We start from the raw sequence: 26,356 nt of genomic DNA on the forward strand, positions 1-26,356 counted from the left end.
TAGATTATCATAATTGTTTTGATCAATTAATGATGTGTAACAGCGATAATTTTTGTTAGAAATGACTTATGGTTTGGGTGTCTACACTCAGTTAAAAATGCCTCGCCCCCCCCCCCCCCCCCCCCCCCCCCCCCCCTTTTCCAAGGATAGCAAAACCCCCCTTTTCCAAGGATAGCAAAACCTAATATAAAAAAAGTAAAAGAATTAAAAATCCATTAAAATCACAGATACTTTTTGGAATTATCTCTCTCAGCATTAGTGCATTTCCATTTTGGATTTTCTTTTTTTTTTCAAATGCATACTTGAGTTTTCACTCTCCATTTTTTACGTAAACAAAAAGATAAAGCAAATAAATCTCAACAAAATCAAAATTTTAGAGCTTATGTATGCAAACAATTAAAAACTATAACAAATGTAAGTGAAAAAAATTATTTCACGCACTAAAAATGAACACCAAAGTATTGTTATCCATGTTTGGGAAATTCCATTAATAAAACCCCTAATAGCTTGGTGTAATTTTATAAGAAAGAAATTTCTAATTGACCTTAACATGTTGAAGATGCAAATGACCTAATGATCCAAAAATTTCGAGGACTAGGAAAAATTAAATTCTCAAGTTAACGAGCGGTGGGTTATTTACGAAAACCAAACAACCCACGTTTTGCCTATTTAAAAAAAGCAGACCTAAAATTCATAAGTCCTCATAAATTTTTTGATCGATTAATGATGTGTAACGGCTATAATTTTTGTTAGAAATGACTTATGGTTTGGGAATCTACACTCAGTTAAAAATGCCTCGCCCCCCCTTTTCCAATGTTTGCAAAATATAATATATAAAAAAATAAAAGATTTAGAATCCTTAAAAATCACAGATACATTTTGGAATGATCTCTCAGAACATTTGTTCATTTCCATTTTGGATGTTCAATTATTTTTGAAATCCAAACTTGAGTTTTCACTCTCCCATTTTTCTTGTAAACAAAAAGATAAGGCAAATAAATCTCAAAAAAATCAAAATTTTAGAGCTTACGTATGAAAACAATTGAAAACTATAATAAATGTAAGTGAAGAAAATTATTTCATGCACTAAAAATGAGCACCAAAGTATTTTTATCCGTGTTTGGGAAATTCCACTTGTACAACCCCTAATAGCTTGGTGGAATTTTTTGAGAAAGAGATTTCTAATTGATCCTAACATGTTTTAAATATGGATAGGCATGCGTCAAACATGTTGAAGATGCAAATAACCTCATGATCCTAGAATTTCAAGGAGTAGGGAAAATTAAATTCTCAAGTTAACGTGCGGTGAGATATTTACCAGAGCCAAACAACCCACTTTTTGCCTATTTAAAAAAAGCGGACGATACAATCATAGATCATAGTAAATTTTTTGATCGATTAGTGATGTGTAAAGGCTACATTTTTTGTTGAAAATAACTTATGTTATGGGAGTCAACACTTAGTTAAAATGCCTCGACCCCCCTTTTACGATGACTGCAAAATTTAATAAATAAAAAACTAAAAAAGGTTTACAATCCTTAAAAATCACATATACTTTTTGCAATTATCTCTCTCAGAATTTGTGCATTTCCATTTAGGATGTTAATTTTTTTTTCAAATCCAAACATGAGTTTTCACTGTACCATTTGTTTCGTAAACAAAAAGATAAGGAAAATTGATCACTAAAAAATGAAACTTTTAGAGTTTATGTATGCAAAAAATTGAAAACTATAAAAAATGTAAGTGAAGAAAATTATTTCACGCACTAAAAATGAACACCAAAGTTTTGTTATCCATGTTTGGGAAATACCACTAGTACAACCCCTAATAGCTTATAAGAAAGAGATTTCTAATTGATCCTAACATATTTTAAATATGCATATGCATGTCTAAAACATGTTGAAGATGCAAATGACCTAATGATCCAAAATTTTCGAGTAGGAAAAATTATATTCTCAAGTTAACGTGCGGTGGGTTATTTACCATAGCCAATCAACCCACTTTTTGCTTATTTTCAAAAAGTGGACCTAACGATCATAGATCATCATAAATTTTTTAATTGATTAATGATGTGTAACGGCTATGATTTTTGTTAGAAATGACATTTGGTTTGGGAGACAACACTCAGTTAAAAATGCCTCACCCCCGTTTTCGATCATTGCAAAACCTAATATATATAAAAAAAAAGAGTTTACAATCATTAAAAATCACATATACTTTTTGGATTTATCTATCTCAGCATTTGTGCATTTCATTTTTGGATGTTCAATTTTTTTTCAAATCCAAACTTGAGTTTTCACTCTCCCATTTTTCTTATAAACAAAAAGATAAGGCAAATAGATCACAAAAAAAATGAAAACTTTAGAGTTTATGTGTACAAAACATTGAAATCAATAATAAATATAAGTGAAGAAAATTATTTCACGCACTAAAAATGAACACTAAAGTTTTGTTATCCATGTTTGGGAAATTCCACTAGTACAACCCCTAATAGTTTGGTGGAATTTTATAAGAAAGAGATTTCTAATTGATCCTAACATGTTTTAAATATGGATATGTATGCCTGAAACATGTTGAAGATGCAAATGACCTAATTATCCAATAATTTCAAGGAGTTGGAAAAATTAAATTCTCAAGTTAACGGGTGTTGAGATATTTACCGAAGCCAAACAACCCACTTTTTTCCTAGTTACAAAAAACGTACAAAACAATTATAGATCATCGTAAATGTTTGATCGATTAGTGATGTGTAACGGCTATAATTTTTGTTAGAAATTACTTATGGTTTGGGAGTCAAGACTCAGTTAAAAATGTCTCGCCCCCCTTTTTTCCAATGACTGCAAAACCTAATATATAAAAAACTAAAAGAGTTAACAATCTTTAAAAATCACAAATACTTTCTGGAATTATCTTTCTCAGAAATTGGGCATTTCCATTTTGGAGGTTCAATTTTTTTCAAATCCTAATTTGTGTTTTCACTCTCCCATTTTTCATGAAACAAAAAGATAAAGCAAATAGATCACAACAAAATGAACATTTTAGAGTTCATGTATGCAAAAAATTGAAAACTATAATAAATATAAGTGAAGAAAATTATTTCACGTACTAAAAATGAACACCAAATTTTTGTTATCCATGTTTGGGAAATTCCACTAGTACAACCTCTAATAGCTTGGTGGAGTTTTATAAGATACATATTTCTAAATGATTCTAACAGATTTTAAAAATGGATATGCATGCCTGAAACATGTTGAAGATGCAAATGACCTAATGGTCCAAAAATTTCACGGAGTAGGAAAAATTAAACTCTCTAGTTAATGTGCAGTGGGTCATTTATCAGAGCCAAACAACCCACTTTTTGCCTTTTTACAAAAAATGGACCAAACAATCATAGATCTTCATAAATGTTTTGATCGATTTATGATGTGTAACGGTAATAATTTTTGTTAGAAATTACTTATGGTTTGGGAGTCAACACTCAGTTAAAAATGATTCGCCCCCCCCTTTTTCGATGACTGCAAAATCAAATATATAGAAAACTAAAAGAGTTTAAAATGATTAAAAATTACAGAAACCTTTTGGAACTATCTCTCTCAGCATTTGTGCTTTTCCATTTTAGATGTTCAATATTTTCTGAAATCCAAACTTGAGTTTTAACTCACCCATTTTTCTCGTAAACAAAAAGATAAGGCAAATAGACCACAACAAAATGAAATTTTTAGAGTTTATGTATGAAAAAAATATGAAAACTATAACAAATTTAAGTGAAAAAAATTATTTCACTCACTCAAAATGAACACCAAAGTTTTGTTATCCATGTTTGGGAAATTCCACAAATACAACTCCTAATAGTTTGGTGGAGTTTTATAAGAGAGAAATTTCTAATTGATCCTAACATCGTTTAGATATGGATATGAATGCCTGAAACATGTTGAAGATGCAAATGACCTAATGATCCAAAAAATTTCAAGGAGATGGAAAAATTAAATTCTCAAGTTAACGTGCGGTGGGCTATTTACCAGAGCCAAACAACCCACGTTTTTCTTATTTACAAAAAGCGGACCTAACAATCATAGATCATCACAAATATTTTGATCAATTAATGATGTGTAACAGCTATAAATTTTGTTAGAAGTGACTTATGGTTTTGGAGTCAACACTTAGTTAAAAATGCCCCTCCCCCCCTCTTTTCCAATGACGAAAAAACCTGATATATAAAAAACAAATAGAATTTACAATTCTTAAAAATTGCAAATACTTTATGGAATTATTTCTCTCAGCAAATGTGCATTTCGATTTTGGATTTGAAATTTTTTTTCAAATCCTAACTTTAGTTTTCTTTCTCCCATTTTTCTCGAAACAAAAAGATAAGGCAAACAGATAACAACAAAATGAATATTTTAGAGTTCATGTATGCAAAAAATTAAAAACTATAATAAAAATAAGTGTAGAAAATTATTTCATGCTATAAAAAGGAACACCAAAGTTTTGTTACCAATGTTTGGGAAATTCCACTAGTACAACCCCTAATAGCTTGGTGGAGTTGTATAAGAAGGAGATTTCTAATTGATCCTAACATATTTTAAATATGGATATGCATGCCTGGAACATGTTGAAGATGCAAATGACCTAATGATCCAAAATTTTCAAAGAGTTGGAAAAATTAAATTACCAAGTTAACATGCTGTAGGTTATTTACCTGAGCCAAACAACCCACTTTTTGTTTTTTTACAAAAAGAGGACCTAACAATCATATATCATCATAAATGTTTTGATCAATTAATGATGTGTAACGGCTATAATTTTTGTTAGAAATGACTTTTGGTTTGGGAGTCAACTCTCTGTTAAAAATGCCTCACCCCCTCTTTTCTGATGACTGCAAAACCTAATATATAAAAAACTAAAAGAGTTTACAATCCTTAAAAATGACAGATACCTTTCTGAATTATCTCTCTCCGCATTTGTGCATTTCCATTTTGGATGTTCAATTTGTTTTCAAATCCAAACTTGAGTTTTCTCTCTCCCATTTTTTTCGTAAACAAAAAGATAAGGCAAATAGATCACAACAAAATTAAAATTTTAGAGTTTATGTAAGAAAAAAATTGAAATCTATAATAAATATAAGTGAAGAAAATTATTTCACACACTAAAAATGAACACCAAAGTTTTGTTATTGATGTTTGGGAAATTCCACTAGTACAACCTCTAATTGCTTGGTGAAATTTTATAAGAAAGAGATTTCTAATTGATCCTAACTGTTTTAAATATGGATATGCATGCCTCAAATATGTTGAAGATGCAATTGACCTAATGATCCAAAAATTTCAAGGACTAGGAAAAATTAAATTCTCAAGTTAACGTAAGGTGGGTTTTTTTACCAGAGCCAAACAACCCACTTTTTGCCTTTTTACAAAAAGTGGACCTAACAATCATAGATCATCATAAATGTTTTGATCGATTAATGATGTGTAACGGCTATAATTTTTGTTAGAAATGACTTATGGTTTGGGAGTCAACACTCTATTATAAATGCCTCGCCCCCATTTTCTGATGACGGCAAAACCTAATATACAAAAAGCTAAAAGAATTTACAATGCTTAAAAATTATGGATACCTTTTGGAATTACCTCTCTCAGCATTTGTGCATTTCCATTTGGGATGTTAAATTTTTTTTCTAATCCAAACTTGTGTTTTCACTCTACCATTTGTTTCGTATACAAAAAGACAAGGAAAATTCATCACACCAAAATGAAAATTTTAGAGTTTATGTATGCAAAAAATTAAAAACTATAATAAATGTAAGTGAAGAAAATTATCTCACACACAAAAAATGAACACCAAAGTTTTGTTATCCATGTTTGGGAAATTCCACTAGTTCAACCCCTACTAGCTTGGTGGAGTTTTATAAGAAAGAGATTTCTAATTGACCCTAACATGTTTTAAATATGGATATGCATGCCTGAAACATGTTGAAGATGAAAATGACCTAATGATCCAAAAATTTCAAGGACTAGGAAAAATTAAATTCTCATGTTAACGTGTGGTGGGTTTTTTTACCAGAGCCAAACAACCCACTTTTTGGCTATTTACAAAAAGCGGACCTAACAATCATCGATCATCTTAAATGTTTTGATCGATTAATGATGTGTAACGGCTATAATTTTTGTTAGAAATGACTTATGGTTTGGGAGTCAACACTCACTTAAAAATGCCTTGCCCCCATTTTCTGATGACTGCAAAACCTAATATACAAAAAGCTAAAGGAATTTACAATGCTTAAAAATTATGGATACCTTTTGGAATTATCTCTCTCAGCATTTGTGCATTTCCATTTAGGATGTTAATTTTTTTTCTAATCCAAACTTGAGTTTTCACTGTACCTTTTGTTTCGTAAACAAAAAGATAAGCAAAATGGATCACAACAAAATGAAAATTTTAGAGTTTATGTGTGCAAAAAATTGAAAACTATAATAAATGTAAGTGAAGAAAATTATATCATGCACTAAAAATGAACACCAAAGTTTTGTTATCCATGTTTAGGAAATAACACTAGTACAACCTCTAATACCTTCGTGGAGTTTTATAAGAAAGAGATTTGTAATTGATCCTAACAAGTTTTACATATGGATATGCATGCCTGAAATATGTTGAATATGGAAATGACTAAAAGATCCAAAAATGTCAAGGAGTTCGAAAAAGTAAATGCACAAGTTAACGTGCGGTGGGTTATTTACCAGAGCCAATCAACCCACTTTTTGCCTATTTTCAAAAAGTGGACCTAACAATCATAGTTCATCATAAATGTTTTAATCGATTAATGATGTGTAACGGCTATAATTTTTGTTAGAAATGACATTTGGTTTGGGTGTCAACACTCAGTTAAAAATGCCTGCCCCCCCTTTTCTGATGATTGCATAACCTAATATATAAAAAAATAAAAGAGTTTACAATCCTTAAAAATCACAGATACTTTTTGGAATTATCTATCTCAGCTTTTTTGGATGTTCAATTTTTTTTCAAATCCAAACTTGAGTTTTCACTCTCCCATTTTTCTCGTAAACAAAAAGATAAGGCAAATAGATCATAACAAAATCAAAATTTAAGAGTTTATGTGTACAAAAAATTGAATTCTATAATATATATAATTGAAGAAAATTATTTCACGCACTAAAAATGAACACTAAAGTTTTGTTATCCATGTTTGGGAAATTCCACTAGTACAACCCCAAATAGCTGGGTGGAATTTTATAAGAAAGAGATTTTTCATTGATCCTAACATGTTTTAAATATGGATATGCATGCATAAAACATGTTGAAGATGCAAATGACCTAAAGATCCAATAATTTCAAGGAGTCGGAAAAATTAAATTCTCAAGTTAACGGGCGTTGAGATATTTTACAAAGCCAATGAACCCACTTTTTGCCTAGTTACAAAAAGCGTACAAAACAATTATATATCATCGTAAATGTTTGATCGATTAGTGATGTGTAACGGTTATAATTTTTGTTAGAAATTATTTATGGTTTGGGAGTCAAGACTCAGTTAAAAATGCTTCGCCCCCCCTCCTCCTTTTCCAATGACTGCAAAACCTAATCTATAAAAAACTAAAAGAGTTAACAATCCTTAAAAATCACAAATACTTTCCAGATTTATCTCTCTCAGAAATTGTGCATTTCCATTTTGGAGGTTCAATTATTTTTCATGGAACAAAAAGATAAAGCAAATAGATCACAACAAAATGAACATTTTAGAGTTCATGTATGCAAAAAATTGAAAACTATAATAAATATATGTGAAGAAAATTATTTCACGCACTAAAAATGAACACCAAATTTTTGTTATCCATGTTTGGGAAATTCCACTAGTACAACCCCTAATAGCTTGGTGGAGTTTTATAAGATACATATTTCTAATTGATCCTAACAGATTTTAAAAATGGATATGCATGTCTGAAACATGTTGAAGATGCAACTGACCTAATGGTCCAAAAATTTCACAGAGTAGGAAAAATTAAATTCTCTAGTTAATGTGCAGTGGGTCATTTACCAGAGCCAAACAACCCACTTTTTGCCTTTTTACAAAAAGCGGACCAAACAAACATAGATCTTTATAAATGTTTTGATCGATTTATGATATGTAACGGAAATATTTTTTGTTAGAAATTACTTATGGTTTGGGAGTCAACACCTAGTAAAAAATTATTCGCCCCCCCTTTTCCGATGACTACACAACCTAATATATAAAATACTAAAAGATTTTAAAATAATTAAAAATTACAGAAACCTTTTGGAACTATCTCTCTCAGCATTTGTGCTTTTCCATTTTAGATGTTCAATATTTTTTGAAATCCAAACTTGAGTTTTAACTCTTCCATTTTTCTTGTAAACAAAAAGATAAGGCAAATAGACCACAACAAAATGAAAATTTTAGAGTTTATGTATGAAAAAATATGAAACTATAACAAATTTAAGCGAAGAAAATTATTTCACTCACAAAAAATGAACACCAAAGTTTTGTTATCCATGTTTGGGAAATTCAACAAGTACAACACCTAATAGTTTGGTGGAGTTTTATAAGAGAGAGATTTCTAATTGATCCTAACATAGTTTAAATATGGATATAAATGTCTGAAACATGTTGAAGATGCAAATGACCTAATGATCCAAAAAATTTCAAGGAGATGGAAAAATTAAATTCTCAAGTAAACGTGCGGGTGGTTATTTACCAGAGCCAAACAACCCACTTTTTGCCTATTTTCAAAAAGCAGACCTAACAATCATAGATCATCATAAATATTTTGATCGATTAATGATTTGTAACGGCTATAAATTTTGTTAGAAATGACTTATGGTTTTGGAGTCAACACTCAGTTAAAAATGCCTCGCCCCATCCACTCCCCCCCCCGCCCTCCCTTTTCCAATGACGGCAAAACCTAATATATAAAAAACTAACAGAGTTTACAATCCTTTAAAATCACAAATACTTTCTAGAATTATTTCTCTCAGATATTGTGTATTTCGACTTTGTATGTTAATTTCTTTTTCAAATCTTAACTTCAGTTTTCTTTCTGCCATTTTTTCATGAAACAACAAGATAAGGATAACATAACACAACAAAATGAATATTATAGAGTTCATGTATGCAAAAAATTAAAAACTATAATAAAAATAAGTGAAGAAAATTATTTCATGCTATAAAAAGGAACACCAAAGTTTTGTTATCTATGTTTGGGAAATTCCACTAGTACAACCCCTAATAGCTTGGTGGAGTTTTATAAGAAGGAGATTTCTAATTGATCCTAACATATTTTAAATATGGATATGCATGCCTGAAACATGTTGAAGATGCAAATGACCTAATGATCCAAAAATTTCAAGGAGTTGGAAAAATTAAATTACCAAGTTAACGTGCGGTAGGTTATTTACCTGAGCCAAACATCCCACTTTTTGTTTTTTTACAAAAAGAGGACCTAACAAGCATAGATCATCATAAATGTTTTGATCGATTAATCATGTGTAACGGCTATAATTTTTGTTAGAAATGACTTTTGGTTTGGGAGTCAACTCTCTATTAAAAATGCCTCACCCCCCCCCTTTTCTGATGACTGCAAAACTTAATATATAAAAAACTAAAAGAGTTTAAAATCCTTAAAAATGACAGATACCTTTTTGAATTATCTCTTTCAGCATTTGTGCATTTCCATTTTGGATGTTCAATTTTTTTTCAAATCCAAACTTGAGTTTTCTCTCTCCCAATGTTTTTGCAAACAAAAAGAAAAGGCAAATAGATCACAACAAAATTAAAATTTTAGAGTTTATGTAAGAAAAAAATTGAAATCTATAATAAATATAAGTGAAGAAAATTATTTCACGCACTAAAAATGAACTCCAAAGTTTTGTTATTGATGTTTGGGAAATTCCACTAGTACAACCCTTAATAGCTTTGTGGAATTTTATAAGAAAGAGATTTCTAATTGATCCCAACTTGTTTTAAATATGGATATGCATGCCTCAAACATGTTGTAGATGCAATTGACTTAATGATTCAACAAATTCTAGGAGTAGGAAAAATTAAATTCTCAAGTTAATGGGCGATGAGATATTTACCAGAGCCAAACAACCCACTTTTTGCCTAGTAACAAAAAGAGTACTATACAATTATAGATCTTTGTAAATGTTTGATTGATTAATGATGTGTAAGAGCTATAATTTTTGGTAGAAATGACTTATGGTTTGGGAGTCAACACTCAGTTAAAAATGCCTCGCCCCCCTTTTCCAATGACAGCAAAACCTAATATATAAAAAACTAAAAACTTTTACAATCCTTAAAAATCACAGATAAATTTGGGAATTATCTCTTTCACTATTTGTGCTTTTCCAATTTTTATGTTCAATTTTTTTTCAAATCCAAACTTGCGTTTTCACTCTCCCATTTTTCTTGTAAACAAAACGATAATGAAAATGGATCACAACAAAATGAAAATTTAAGAGTTTATTGGTGAAAAAAATTGAAAACTATAATAAATGTAAACAAAGAAAATTATTTCACGCACGAAAAATGAACACCAAAGTTTTGTTATCCATGTTTGGGAAATTCCACTAGTACAACCCCCTACTAGCTTGGTGGAGTTTTATAAGAAAGAGATTTCTAATTGATCCCAACATGTTTTAAATATGGATATGCATGCTTAAAACATGTTGAAGATGCAAATGACTTAATGATCCAAAAATTTCAAGGACTAGGAAAAATTAAATTCTCATGTTAACGTGTGGTGGGTTTTTTTACCAGAGCCAAACAACCCACTTTTGCCTTTTTACAAAAAGCGGAACTAACAATCATAGATCATCATAAATGTTTTGATCGATTAATGAAGTGTAACGGCTATAATTTTTGTTAGAAATGACTTATGGTTTGGGAGTCAGCACTCAGTTAAAAATGCCTCGCCCCCATTTTCTAATGACAGCAAAACCAAATATATAAAAAACTTAAAGACTTTACCATCCTTAAAAATTATGGATAGCTTTTGGAATTATCTCTCTCAGCATTTGTGCATTTGCATTTAGGATGTTAAATTTTATTTCAAATCCAAACTTCAGTTTTCATTCTACCATTTGTTTCGAGAAAAAAAGGTAAGGAAAATTGATCACAACAAAATGAAAATTTAAGAGTTTATGTATTGAAAAAATTGAAAAATATAATAAATGTAAGTGAAGAAAATTATTTCACACACTAAAAACGAACACCAAAGTTTTGTTATCCATGTTTTGGAAATACCACTAGTACAACCCCTGATAGCTTGGTTAAGTTTTATAAGAAAGAGATTTCTAATTGATCCTAATATGTTTTAAATATGGATATGCATGCCTGAAACATGTTGAAGATGCAAATGACCTACTGATCCAAAAATTTCAACGAGTAGGAAAAATTAAATTCTCAAGTTAACGTGCGGTGGGTTATTTTACCATAGTCAATCAACCCACTTTTTGCCTATTTTCAAAAAGTGGACCTAACAATCATAGATCATCATTAATGTTTTAATCGATTAATGATGTGTAACGGCTATAATTTTTGTTAGAAATGACATTTGGTTTCGGAGTCAACACTCAGTTTAAAATGCCTCACCCCCCTTTTTCGATGATTGCAAAACCTAATATATAAAACAAAAAAAGAGTTTACAATCCTTAAAAATCACAGATAATTTTTGGAATTATCTATCTCAGCATTTGTGCATTTCATTTTTGGATGTTCAATTTTTTTTCAAATCCAAACTTGAGTTTCCACTCTCCCATTTTTCTCGTAAACAAAAAGATAAGGCAATAGATCACAACAAAATGAAAATTTTAGAGTTTATGTGTAAAAAAAATTGAAATCTATAATAAATATAAGTGAAGAAAATTATTTCACTCACTAAAAATGAACACTAAAGTTTTGTTATCCATGTTTGGGAAATTCCACTAGTACAACCCCTAATAGCTTGGTGGATTTTTATAAGAAAGAGATTTCTAATTGATGCTAACATTTTTTAAATATATATATGCATGCCAGAAATATGTTGAAGATGCAAATTACCAAATGATCCAATAATTTTAAAGAGTCTAAAAAATTATAATCTCAAGTTAACGGGCGGTGAGATATTTACCAAAACCAAACAACCCACTTTTTGCCTAGTTACAAAAAGCGTACTAAACAATTATAGATCATCGTGAATGTTTGATCAATTAGTGATGTGTAACGGCTATAATTTTTGGCCCCCCCCCCCCCACTTTTCCAATGATTGGAAAACCTAATATTTAAAAAACTAAAAGAGGTAAAAATCCTTAAAAATCACAAATACTTTCTGGAATTATCTCCCTCAGAAATTGTGCATTTCCAGTTTGGAGGTTCAATTTTTTTTCAAATCCTATCTTTTTCACTCTCCCATTTTTCATGAAACAAAAAGATAAAGCAAATAGATCACAACAAAATGAACATTTTAGAGTTCATGTATGCAAAAAATTGAAAACTATAATAAATATAGGTGAAGAAAATTATTTCACGCCTTAAAAATGAACACCAAATTTTTGTTATCCATGTTTGGGAAATTCCACTAGTACAACCCCTAATAGCTTGGGGGAGTTTTATAAGATAGATATTTCTAATTGATCCTGACAGATTTTAAAAATGGATATGCATGCCTGAAACATGTTGAAGATGCAAATGACCTAATGGTCCAAAAAATTTCACGGAGTAGGAAAAATTAAATTCCCTAGTTAATGTGCGGTGGGACATTTACCAGAGCCAAACAACCCACTTTTTGCCTTTTTACAAAAAGCGGACCAAACAATCATAGATCTTTCTAAATGTTTTGATCGATTTATGATGTGTAATGGCAATAATTTTTTTTAGAAGTGACTTACGGTTTGGGAGTCAACACTCAGTTAAAAATGATTCGCCCCCCCTTTTCCGATGACTGCAAAACCTAATATATAAAAAATTAAAAGAGTTTAAAATCCTTAAAAATTAAAGAATCTTTTGAAACTATCGCTCTCAATATTTGTGCTTTTCCATTTTAGTTGTTCAATATTTTTTGAAATCCAAACTCAAGTTTTCACTCTCCCATTTTTCTCGTAAACAAAAAGATAAGGCAAATAGACCACACAAAAATGAAAAATTTTGAGTTTATGTATGCAAAAATATGAAAACTATAACAAATGTAAGTGATAAAAATTATTTCACGCACTAAAAATGAACACCAAATTTTTGTTATCCCTGTTTGGGAAATTCCACAATTATAACCCCTAATATTTGGTGGAGTTTTATAAGAGAGAGATTTCTAATTGATCCTAACATAGTTTAAATATGGATATGAATGCCTGAAACATGTGTTGAAGATGCAAATGACCTAATGATCCAAAAAATTTCAAGGAGTTGGAAAAATTAAATTCTCAAGTTAACGTGCGGTGGGTTATTTACCAGAGCCAAACAACCCACTTTTTGCCTATTCACAAAAAAGTGAACCTAACAATCATAGATCATCATAAATATTTTCATCGATTAATGATGTGTAACGGCTTTAAATTTTGTTAGAAATGACTTATGGTTTTGGAATCTACACTCAGTTAAAAATGCCTCACCCCAACACCCCCCCCCCCCCCCCTTTCCAATGACGACAAAACCTATATATATAAAAAAATAAAAGAGTTTACAATCCTTAAAATATACAAATACTTTCTTGAATTATTTCTCTTAGAAATTGTGCATTTCGATTTTAGATGCTCAATTTTTTTTTAAATCCTAACTTCAGTTTTCTTTCTCCCATTTTTCTTGAAACGAAAAGATAAGGCAAACAGATCACAAAAAAATGAATATTTTAGAGTTCATGTATGCAAAAAATTAAAAACTATAATAAAAATAAGTGAAGAAAATTATTTCATGCTATAAAAAGGAACACCAAAGTTTTGTTATCCATGTTTGGGAAATTCCACTAGTACAACCCACAATAGCTTGGTGGAGTTTTATAAGAAGGAGATTTCTAATTGATCATAATATATTTTTAATATGGATATGCATGCCAGAAACATGTTGAAGATGCAAATGACCTAATGATCCAAAAATTTCAAGGAGTTGGAAAAATTAAATTACCAAGTTAACGTGCGGTAGGTTATTTACCTGAGCCAATCAACCCACTTTTTGTTTTTTTTTAAAAAGCGGACCTAACAATCATAGATCATCATAAATGTTTTGATCTATTAATGATGTGTAACAGCTGTAATTTTTGTTTGAAATGAATTTTGGTTTGGGAGTCAACTCTCAGTTAAAAATGCCTCGCCGCCCCTTTTCTGATGACTGCAAAACCTAATATATAAAAAACTAAAAGAGTTTAGAATCCATAAAAATGACAAATACCTTTTTGAATTATCTCTCTCTGCATTTGTGCATTTCCATTTTGGAAGTTCAATTTTTTTCAAATCCAAACTAGAGTTTTCACTCTCCCATTTTTTTCGTAAACAAAAAGATAAGGCAAATAGATTAACACAAAATTAAAATTTTAGAGTTTATGTAAGAAAATAATTTCACGCACTAAAAATGAACACCAAAGTTTTGTTATTGATGTTTGGGAAATTCCACTAGTACAACCCCTAATAGCTTGGTGGAATTTTATAAGAAAGAGATTTCTAATTTATCCTAACATGTTTTAAATATGGATTTGCAATCCTCAAACATGTTGAAGATGCAATTGACCTAATGATTCAATAATTTCTAGGAGTAGGACAAATTAAATTCTCAAGTTAATGGGCGATGAGATATTTGCTAGAGCCAAACAACCCACCTTTTGCCTAGTTACAAAAAGCGTACTAAACATTTATAGATCTTTTGAAATGTTTGATCGATTAATGATGTGTAATGGCTATAATTTTTGTTAGAAATGACTTATGGTTTGGGAGTCAACTCTCAGTTAAAAATGCCTCGCCCCTCCTTTTCCTTTGACAGCAAAACCTAATATATAAAAACTAAAAACATTTACAATCCTTAAAAATCACAGATACATTTTGGAATTATCTCTTTCAGTATTTGAGCATTTCCATTTTTTATGTTCAATTTTTTTTTCAAATCCAAACTTGTGTTTTCACTCTCCCATTTTTCTCGTAAACAAAAAGATAATGCAAATGGATCACAACAAAATGAAAATTTTAGAGTTTAGGTGTGCAAAAACTTGAAAACTATAATAAATGTAAATGAAGAAAATTATTTCATGCACTAAAAATGAACACCAAAGTTTTGTTATCCATGTTTGGGAAATTCTACTAATACAACCCCCTAGTAGCTTGGTAGAGTTTTCTAAGAAAGAGATTTCTAATTGATCCTAACATGTTTTAAATATGGATATACATGCCTGAAACATGTTGAAGATGCAAATGACCTTGATCCAAAAATTTCAAAGACTAGGAAAAATTAGATTCTCATGTTAACGTGTGGTGGTTTTTTTACCATAGCCAATCAACCCACTTTTTGCCTTTTTACGAAAAGTGGACCTAACAATCATAGATCATCGTAAATATTTTGATCGATTAATGATGTGTAACGGCTATAATTTTTGTTAGAAATGACTTGTGGTATGGGAGTCAACACTCAGTCAATAATGCGTCGCCCCCATTTTCTGATGACTGCAAAACCTAATATATTAAAAGCTAAAAGACTTTACAATCTTTAAATATTATGAAATCTTTTGGAATTATCTCTCTTAGCAATTGTGCATTTCAATTTGGGATGTTAATTTTTTTTTAAAATCCAAACTTGAGTTTTCACTCTACCATTTGTTTCGTAAACAAAAAGATAAGGAAAATTGATCACAACAAAATGAAAATTATAGAGTTTATGTATGCAAAAAAATGAAAATTATAATAAATATAAGTGAAGAAAATATTTTCATAAAATAAAAATGAACACCAAAGTTTTGTTATCCATGTTTGGGAAATTGCACTTGTACAACCCCTAATAGCTTGGTGGAAAGACATTTCTAATTGATCCTAACATTTTTTAAATATAGATATGTGGACCGAACAATCATAGATCATCGTAAATGTTTTGATCGATTAATGATGTGTAACCGCTATAATTTTTGTTAGAAATGACTTGTGGCATGGGAGTCAACACTCAGTCAATAATGCGTCGCCCCCATTTTCTGATGACTGCAAAACCTAATATATTAAAAGCTAAAAGACTTTACAATCTTTAAATATTATGAAATCTTTTGGAATTATCTCTCTTAGCAATTGTGCATTTCAATTTGGGATGTTAATTTTTTTTTAAAATCCAAACTTGAGTTTTCACTCTACCATTTGTTTCGTAAACAAAAAGATAAGGAAAATTGATCACAACAAAATGAAAATTATAGAGTTTATGTATGCAAAAAAATGAAAATTATAATAAATATAAGTGAAGAAAATATTTTCATAAACTAAAAATGAACACCAAAGTTTTGTTATCCATGTTTGGGAAATTGCACTTGTACAACCCCTAATAGCTTGGTGGAAAGACATTTCTAATTGATCCTAACATTTTTTAAATATAGATATGTGGACCGAACAATCATAGATCATCGTAAATGTTTTGATCGATTAATGATGTGTAACCGCTATAATTTTTGTTAGAAATGACTTGTGGTATGGGAGTCAACACTCAGTCAATAATGCGTCGCCCCCATTTTCTGATGACTGCAAAACCTAATATATTAAAAGCTAAAAGACTTTACAATCTTTAAATATTATGAAATCTTTTGGAATTATCTCTCTTAGCAATTGTGCATTTCAATTTGGGATGTTAATTTTTTTTTTAAATCCAAACTTGAGTTTTCACTCTACCATTTGTTTCGTAAACAAAAAGATAAGGAAAATTGATCACAACAAAATGAAAATTATAGAGTTTATGTATGCAAAAAAATGAAAATTATAATAAATATAAGTGAAGAAAATATTTTCATAAACTAAAAATGAACACCAAAGTTTTGTTATCCATGTTTGGGAAATTGCACTTGTACAACCCCTAATAGCTTGGTGGAGTTTTATAAGAAAGACATTTCTAATTGATCCTAACATTTTTTAAATATAGATATGTGGACCTAACAATCATAGATCATCGTAAATGTTTTGATCGATTAATGATGTGTAACGGCTATAACTTTTGTTAGAAATGACTTGTGGTATGGGAGTCAACACTCAGTCAATAATGCGTCGCCCCCATTTTCTGATGACTGCAAAACCTAATATATTAAAAGCTAAAAGACTTTACAATCTTTAAATATTATGAAATCTTTTGGAATTATCTCTCTTAGCAATTGTGCATTTCAATTTGGGATGTTAATTTTTTTTAAAATCCAAACTTGAGTTTTCACTCTACCATTTGTTTCGTAAACAAAAAGATAAGGAAAATTGATCACAACAAAATGAAAATTATAGAGTTTATGTATGAAAAAAAATGAAAATTATAATAAATATAAGTGCAGAAAATATTTTCATAAACTAAAAATGAACACCAAAGTTTTGTTATCCATGTTTGGGAAATTGCACTTGTACAACCCCTAATAGATTGGTGGAGTTTTATAAGAAAGACATTTCTAATTGATCCTAACATTTTTTAAATATAGATATGTGGACCTAACAGTCATAAGTCATCATAAATTTTTTGATCGATTAATGTGTGTAACGGCTATAATTTTTGTTAGAAATGACTTATGGTTTGGGAGTCAACTCTCAGTTAAAAATGCCTCATTACCCCCCCCCCCCCCCCCCCCCCCCCCTCCTTTTCCTATGACTGCAAAACCTTATATATATAAAAAAAAGAGTTATTTCCATTTTGAATGTTCAATTTTTTTTCAAATCAAAACTTCAGTTTTCAATCTCCCATTTTTTTTCTTAAACAAAAAGATAACACAAATGGATCACAACTAAATGAAAATTTTAGAGTTTATGTATGCAAAAAAATGAAAACTATAATAAATATAACTGAAGAAAATTATTTCATGCACTAAAAATGAGCACATTCTTATCCATGTTTGGAAAATTCCACTAGTACAACCCCTAATAGCTTGGTGGAATTTCATAAGAAAGAGATTTCTAATTGGTCCTAACATGTTTTAATTATGGATATCCATGCCAGAAACATGTTGAAGATGCAAATGACCTAATGATCCAAAAATTTCAAGGACTAGGAATATTTAAATTCTCAAGTTAATGTGCGGTGTGTTATTTACCGGAGCCAAACAACCCACTTTTGGCCTATTTACAAAAAGCGGACCTACCAATCATAGATCATCATAAATATTTTGATCAATTAATGATGTGTAATGGCTATAAATTTTGTTAAAAATGACTTATGGTTTGGGAGTCAACACTCAGTTAAAAATGCCTCGCCCCTCTTTTCCAATGACTGCAAAACTTAATATATAAAAAACTAAAAGAGTTTACAATCCTTAAAAATCACAAATACTTTTTGGAATTATCTCTCTCAGAAATTATGAATTTCCATTTTGGATGTTAAATTTTTTTTTTTCCAATCACAACAATAGTTTTCACTCTCCCATTTTTCTCGAAACAAAAAGATAAGGCAATTAGATCACAACAAAATGAACATTTTAGAGTTCATGTATGCAAAAAATGAAAATTTTAATAAATATAAGTGAGGAAAACTATTCCACGCTTTAAAATGAACGCGAAAGTTTAATTATCCATGTTTGGGAAATTTCCCTAATAGCTTCATGGAGTTTTATAAGAAAAAGATTTCTAATTGATCCTAACATGTTTTAAAAATGGATATTTGAAGATGCAAATGACCTAATGATCCAAAAATTTCAAGTAGAAGGAAAAATTAAATTCTCAAGTTAACGAGCGGTGGGTTATTTACGTGAGCCAAACAACCGACTTTTTCAGTTTTTATAAAAAGCGGACCTAACAATCATAGATCATCATCAATGTTTTGATCGATTAATGATGTGTAACGGCTAGAATTTTTGTTAGTAATGACTTTTGGATTGGGAGTCAACACTCAATTAAAAATGCCTTGCCTCCCCTTTTCTGATGACAGAAAAACCTAATATATAAAAAACTAAAAGAATTTACAATCCTTAAAAATTACAGATACCTTTTGGAATTATCTCTCTCAGCATTTGTGCATTTCCATTTTGGATGTTTAATTTTTTTTCAAATCCAAATTTGAGTTTTCAGTCTCCCATTTGTTTCATAAACAAAAAAATAGGGCAAATAGATAAAAAAAAATGAAAATTTTAGACTTTATGTATGTGAAAAATTGAAAGCTATAATAAATATAAGTGAATAAAATTATTTCACACACTAAAAATTAACACCAAAGTTTTGTTATCCCTATTCGGGAAACTCCACTAGTACAACCCCTAATAGCTTGGTGGAATTTTATTAGAAAGAGATTTCTAATTGATCCTAACATGTTTTAAATATGGATATGCATGCGTCAAACATGTTGACGATGCAAATGACCTAATCATCCTAAAACTTCAAGGAGTAGGAAAAATTTAATTCTCAAGTTAACAGGTGGTGAGATATTTACCAGAGCCAAACAGCCCACTTTTTGTCTAGTTACAAAAAGAGTACTAAACAAATATAGATCATCATAGATGTTTGATTGATTAATGATGTGTAATGGCTATAGTTGTTTTTAGAAATGACTTATGGTTTGGGAGTCAACAACCAGTTAAAAATGCATTGCCCCCCTTTTCCGATGATTGCAAAACCTAATATATAGAAAACTAAAAAATTTTACAATCCCTAAAAATCACAGATACTGTTTGGAATTATCTCTCTCAGTATTTGTGCATTTCCATTTTGGAAGTACAATGTTTTTTCAAATCCAAATTTGAGTTTTCACTCTCCCATTTTTCTCGTAAACTAAAAGATAAGGAAAATAGATAAAAAAAATGAAAACTATAATAATTGTACATGAAGAAAATTATTTTACACACTAAAAATGAACACCAAAGTTTTGTTATCCATTTTTGGGAAATTCCACTAGTACAACCCCTTATAGCTTGGTGGAGTTTTATAAGAAAGAGATTTCTAATTGATCCTAACATGTTTTAAATATGGATATGCATACCTGAAACATGTTGAAGATGCAAATGACTTAATGATCCAAAATTTTCAAGGAGTTGAAAAAATTAAATTCGCAAGTTAACGTGTAGAGGTTATTTACCCGAACCAAACAACCCACTTTTTGCCTATTTACAAAAAGCGGATCTCACAATCATAGATCATCGTAAATGTTTTGATCGAATAATGATGTGTAACGGTGATAATTATTTTTAGAAATGACATATGGTTTGGGAGTCAACACTCAGTTAAAAATGCTTCACCCCCCCTTTTCTGATGACTGCAAAACCTAATATATAAAAAACTAAAGGAGTTTACAATCCTTAAAAATCACAGATACTTTTTGGAATTATCTCTCTCAGCATTTGTGCATTTCCATTTTGGATGTTTTTTCAGATCCAAATTTGAGTTTTCACTCTCCCATTTTTCTCGTAAACAAAAAAGATATAAGGCATATAGATCACAACAAAATGCAAATTTTAGAGTGTATGTATGTAAAAAATTGAAAATTATAATAAATTTAAGTAAATAAAATTATTTCACGCACTAAAAATGTACACCAAAGGTTTGTTATCCATGTTTGGGAAATTCCACTAGTACAACGCCTATTAGCTTGGTGGAATTTTATAAGAAAAATATTTCTAATTTTTTGAATTGAGGACCCCTTTTCCATAATCATGAGCAAAATAAAGAGGAAAGAAAAAGAGAGAAAAGGGGAGAAAAACTCTCGTGTAGAGCAGAAAAAATGAAATGGGAAAGGATGAGCTGCGCCAAGCAAGGAGAGGGAGAGAGAGAACAAACTCGGGATTGAATGTGTTGCTTGATTAATTCAGGATTACAACCTCTATATGTATAGGAGAGGTGGAGGTAGAGTCCTCATACAAGTTGTCAATCAATCCTAATTACATTCTAACTCTAACTCTAACTCTTGAATATAAGTAAGTCTCAATATAAGTAAGTCTTTTAAAACTAGAATTCCTAAAAGACTAATTGGAGTAGAATTAGGAGTTCTATATTATCTACATGAATACAAGGGAAGCCAGCTCGTGGCCTTATCCTAGTGGGCCCCTCATGATTCTACAGTGCACCTTGATAATTGTCCCAAATCGTGAGATCTTGTGGGCCCTACTTGATCTTCAAGTCTTCTAAATTAACTCAGCTTGTGCTTCTTGATTCCTTTACTCGAGCTTGCTTTGGGAGATGACTCTTCTTGGTGTCCCAAGTCGTCTAGGATTCTTCTTGATGACCTACGTCCTTGTGGTGGGTCCCACCTGTTCGAGCACCATCACCTTTGATTTCATATTCTCATCAACCATGATAGGCTCTTCTTCTTCAAAAAACTTCAAATAATATCACCAAGTAGCACTTCTTCAATCAACTCGGTATATGTAAATATAGCATCAATGGTAAATAATTTTTTTTTCAAGAAAGCCACTCATAGGAGGCTCAATATAAATCTTCTATTATCAGGGAAATCTTATCCCACGAAAAAAAATTCAATAATCTGAGTATGGACTGGTCTCGGCAAACAAAATTTCCAAACCGATAAAATTGTTTTCATAGCTCCTTCTAGATAGAGGGGCATGCATATTCATAACATAATAAGATGAGAGCATTCAAATATTCATCCTTGAATCATCATCTAAAAACTAGAACCACTAGCATACAAAAAGAATTTTGAACACTTATCTCTTGGCTAGTGTTCTTCCTTCATACAAGAGCCTTCTTTAAGTGGTGTTGATCATCATTTCTCTAGAGCATTCCTTTCTCGAGAAATCCTAAATATGTAGCTCTGATACCATGTTGAATTTAGGACCCCTTTTCCAAAATCACGAGAAAAATAAAGAAGAAATAAAAAGAGAGAAAAGGGGAGAAAAGCTCTCAGGTAGAGCAGAAAAAATTAAAAGGGAAAGGATGAGCTACGCCAAACAAGGAGAGGGAGAGAGAGAACAAACGCAGGATTGAATGTGCTTCTTGATTAATTCAGAATTACAACCTCTCTATTTATAGGAGAGGAGGAGGTAGAGTCCTCATACAAGTTGTCATTCAATCCTAATTACATTCTAACTCTAACTCTTCAATATAAGTAAGTCTATTCAAACTAGAACTCCTAGAAGACTAATTGGAGTAGAACTAGGAGTTCTATATTATCCACGTGAATATAAGGGAACAGCTAGCTCATGGCCTTATCCTAGTGGCCGCCTCATGATTCTCCAGCGCACCTTCATAATTATGCCAGCTCGTAAGATCTTAAGGGCCCCACTTGATCTTCAAGTCTTCTAAATCAACTCAGCTTGTGTTTCTTGATTCCTTTATTCGAGCTTGCGATGGTAGAGGACTCTTCTTGGTGTCCAAAGTCCTCTAGGATTCCTCTTGATGACCTACGTCCTCATTGTGGGTCCCAGCAGCTCGAGCACCATGGAGGGCCCCACATTGTAACATAATTGATCCAAATATGTTTTAAATATGGATATGCATGCCTGAAACATTTTGAAGATGCAAATCACCTAATGATCAAAAAATTTCAAGGAGTAGGAAAAATTAAATTCTCAAGTTAACATGCGATGGGACATTTACCAAAGCCAAACAACCTAGTTTTTGCCTATTTAAAAAAAGCGGACCTAACAATCATAGATCATCGTAAATGTTTGGATCGATTAATGATGTGTAACGACTATAATTTTTGTTAGAAATGACTTATGGTTTGGGAGTCAACACTTAGTTAAAAATGCCTCAACCCCCCTTTTACGATGATTGCAAAAGCTAATATATAAAAAATAAAATAGTCAACAATCCTTAAAAATCACAGATATTTTTTGGAATTATCTCTCTCAGAATTTGTGCAATTCCATTTTGGATGTTCAATTTTTTTTCAAATCCAAACTTGAGTTTTCCCTCTCCCATTTTTCTCGTAAAAAAAAGATAAGGCAAATAGATCACAAAAAAATGAAAATTTTATAGTTGATGTATGCAAATAATTGAAAAAATTAATAATTGTAAGTGAAGAAAATTATTTCACGCACTAAAAATGAACACCAATGTTTAGTGATCCATGTTTGGGAAATTCCACTAGTACTACCCCTAATAGCTTGGTGGAGTTTTATAAGAAAGAGATTTCTAATTGATCCTCACATGTTTTAAATATGGATATACATTCCTGAAACATGTTGAAGATGCAAATGACCTAATGATCCAAAAATTTCAAAGAGTAGGAAAAATTAAATTCTCAAGTCAACGCGCGGTGGGTTATTTACCAGAGCCAAACAACCCACTTTTTGCTTATTTACAAAAATCGGACCTAACAATCATAGATCATCATAAATGATTTGAACAATTAATGGTGTGTAATGGCTAAAATTTTGGTAAGAAATGACTTATGGTTTGGGAGTCCACACTCAGTTAAAAATGCCTCGTCCCCCGTTTTCCAATGACTATAATACCTAATATATAAAAAACTAAAAGAGTTTTAAATCCTTAAAAATCACAGATACTTTTTGGAATTATTTCTCTCAGCATTTGTGCATTTCCATTTTGGAAGTTCAATTTTTTTCAAATCTAAACTTGATTTTTCACTCTCCCATTTTTCTCGTAAACAAAAAGATCACAACAAAATGAAAATTTTTGAGTTTATGTATGCAAAAAATTGAAAACTGTAATAAATATAAGTGAAGGAAATTATTTCTCGCAGTAAAAATGAACACCAAAGTTTGGTGATCCATGTTAGGGAAATTCTACTAGTACAACCACTAATAGCTTGGTGGAAGTTTATAAGAAAGAGATTTCTAATTGATCCTAGCATGTTTTTAATATAGATATGCATGCCTAAAACATGTTAAAGATGCAAATGACCTAATGTTCTAAAAATTTCAAGGAGTAGGAAAAATTAAATTATCAAGTTAATGTGTGGGGGGATATTTACTAGAGCCAAACAACCCATTATTTTCCTATTTACAAAAAAAGCGGACAAAACAATTGTAGATCTTTGTAAATGTTTTGATCGAATGATGATGTTTAACAGCTATAATGTTTGTTAGAAATGATTCATGGTTTGGGAGTCAACACTCAGTTAAAAATGTCTCACCCCCCCCTTTTCCGACGATTTCAAAACCTAATATATAAAAAACAAAATGAGTTTACAATCCTTAAAAATCACAGATACTTTTTGGAATTATCTCTCTCAGAATTTGTGCATTTCCATTTTGGATGTTCAATTATTTTTCAAATCCAAACATGAGTTTTAACTTTCCCATTTTTCTCCTAAAAAAAAAAAAGACAAGGCAAAGAGATCAAAACAAATGAAAATTTTAGAGTTTAAGTATGGAAAAAATAGAAAACTATAATAATTGTAAGTGAAGAAAATTATTTCACGCACTAAAAATGAACACCAAATTTTTGTCATCCATGTTTGGAAAATCCCACTAGTACAACCCCTAATCGCTTGGTGGAATTTTATAACAAAGAGATTTCTAATTGATCCTAACATGATTTAAATATGGATATGCATGCCTGAAACATGTTGAAGATGCAAATGACCTAATGATCCAAAAATTTCAAGGAGTGGGAAAAATTAAATTCTCAAGTTAACATGCTATGGGATATTTATGAGAGCCAAACAACTAACTTTTTCCCTATTTACAAAAATCGAACCTAAATATCATTGAAGATCATAAATGTTTGGATCGGTTAATGGTGTGTAGTAGCAATAATTTTTTTTTATAAATGAGTTATGGTTTGGGAGTCAACACTTAGTTAAAAAACACTAACCGCTAATCCCCCCCCCCCCCCCCCCCCCCCCCCCCCCCCATCCCTTTTCTAATGATTACGAAACCTAATATATAAAAAACTAAAAGAGTTTAAAATCCTTAAAAATGACAGATATTTTTGGAATTATCTCTCTCGTCATTTGTGCATTTCCATTTTGGATGTTCAATTTTTTTCAAAATCTTAACTGAAGTTTTCACTCTCCCATTTTTCTCGTAAACAAAAAGAAAAGGCAAATAGATCACAACCAAATGAAAGTTTTAGAGTTAATGTATACAAAAAATTGAAAACTATAATAAATGTAAGTGAAGAAAACTATTTTACGCACTAAAAATGAACACCAAAGTTTTCTTATTCATGTTTGGGAAATTCCACTGGTAGAACCCCAAATAGCTTGAGGGAATTTTATAAGAAAGAGATTTCCAGTTCATTCTAACATGTTTTAAATATGGATATGCATGCCTGAAACAAGTTGAAGATGCAAATGATCTAATGATCCAAAAATTTCAAGGAGTAGGCAAAATTAAATTCTCAAGTTAATGTGCGGTGGGATAATTGCCAGAGCCAAACAACCCACTTTTTGCCTATTAACAAAAAGTTGACCAAACAATCAAAGATCAACGTAAATGTTTTGATCAATTAATTATGTGTAACGGCATTACTTTTTTTTAAATGACTTACGGTTTGGGAGTCAACACTCACTTAAAAATGCCTCACCCGCCCTTTTCTGATGATTGCAAAACTTTAGATATAAAAAACTAAAAGAGTTTACAATCCTTATAAATCACAGATAATTTTTGGAATTATCTCTCTCCGCATTTGTGCATTTCCATTTTGGATGTTCAATTTTTTTTCAAATCCAAACTTGAGTTTTCACTCTCCCATTTTTCTCGTAAACAAAAAGATAGGACAAATAGATCATAACAAAATAAAAATTTTAGAGTTTAACCACCAAAAAAATTGAAAACTATAATAAATTTAAGTGAAGAAAATTATTTCACTCACAAAAATTGAACACCAAAGTTTATTTATCCATGTTTTGGAAATTCCACTAGTACAACCCCTAATAGCTTGGTGGAATTTTATAAGAAAGAGATTTCTAATTGATCCTAACTTGTTTTAAATATGGATATGCATGCCTGAAACATGTTGAAGATGCAAATGTCCTAATGATCCAAAAATTTAGAGTAGGAAAAATTAAATTCTCAATTTAACGTGCGAAGGGATATTTACCAGAGCCAAACAACCCACTTTTTGCTTATTTACAAAAAGCGAACAAAAAAATTAGAGATCATTGTAAATGTTTTGATCGATTGATGATTTGTAACGGCTATAATTTTTGTTAGAAATGACTTATGGTTGAGAGTCAACACTCAGCACTCAGTTAAAAATGCATCCCCCCCCCCCCCCCCCCCCCCCCGTCTTTTTCGATGATTGCAAAACCTAATATATAAAAAAATAAAAGAGTTTAAAATACTTAAAAATCACAAATAATTTT

Source organism: Aristolochia californica, unplaced genomic scaffold (assembly GCF_029961685.1).
Source record: "Aristolochia californica isolate CCGP_79_NKW_82.1479 unplaced genomic scaffold, dmAriCali1.0.hap1 SCAF_8, whole genome shotgun sequence".
Taxonomy (NCBI): Eukaryota; Viridiplantae; Streptophyta; class Magnoliopsida; order Piperales; family Aristolochiaceae; genus Aristolochia; species Aristolochia californica.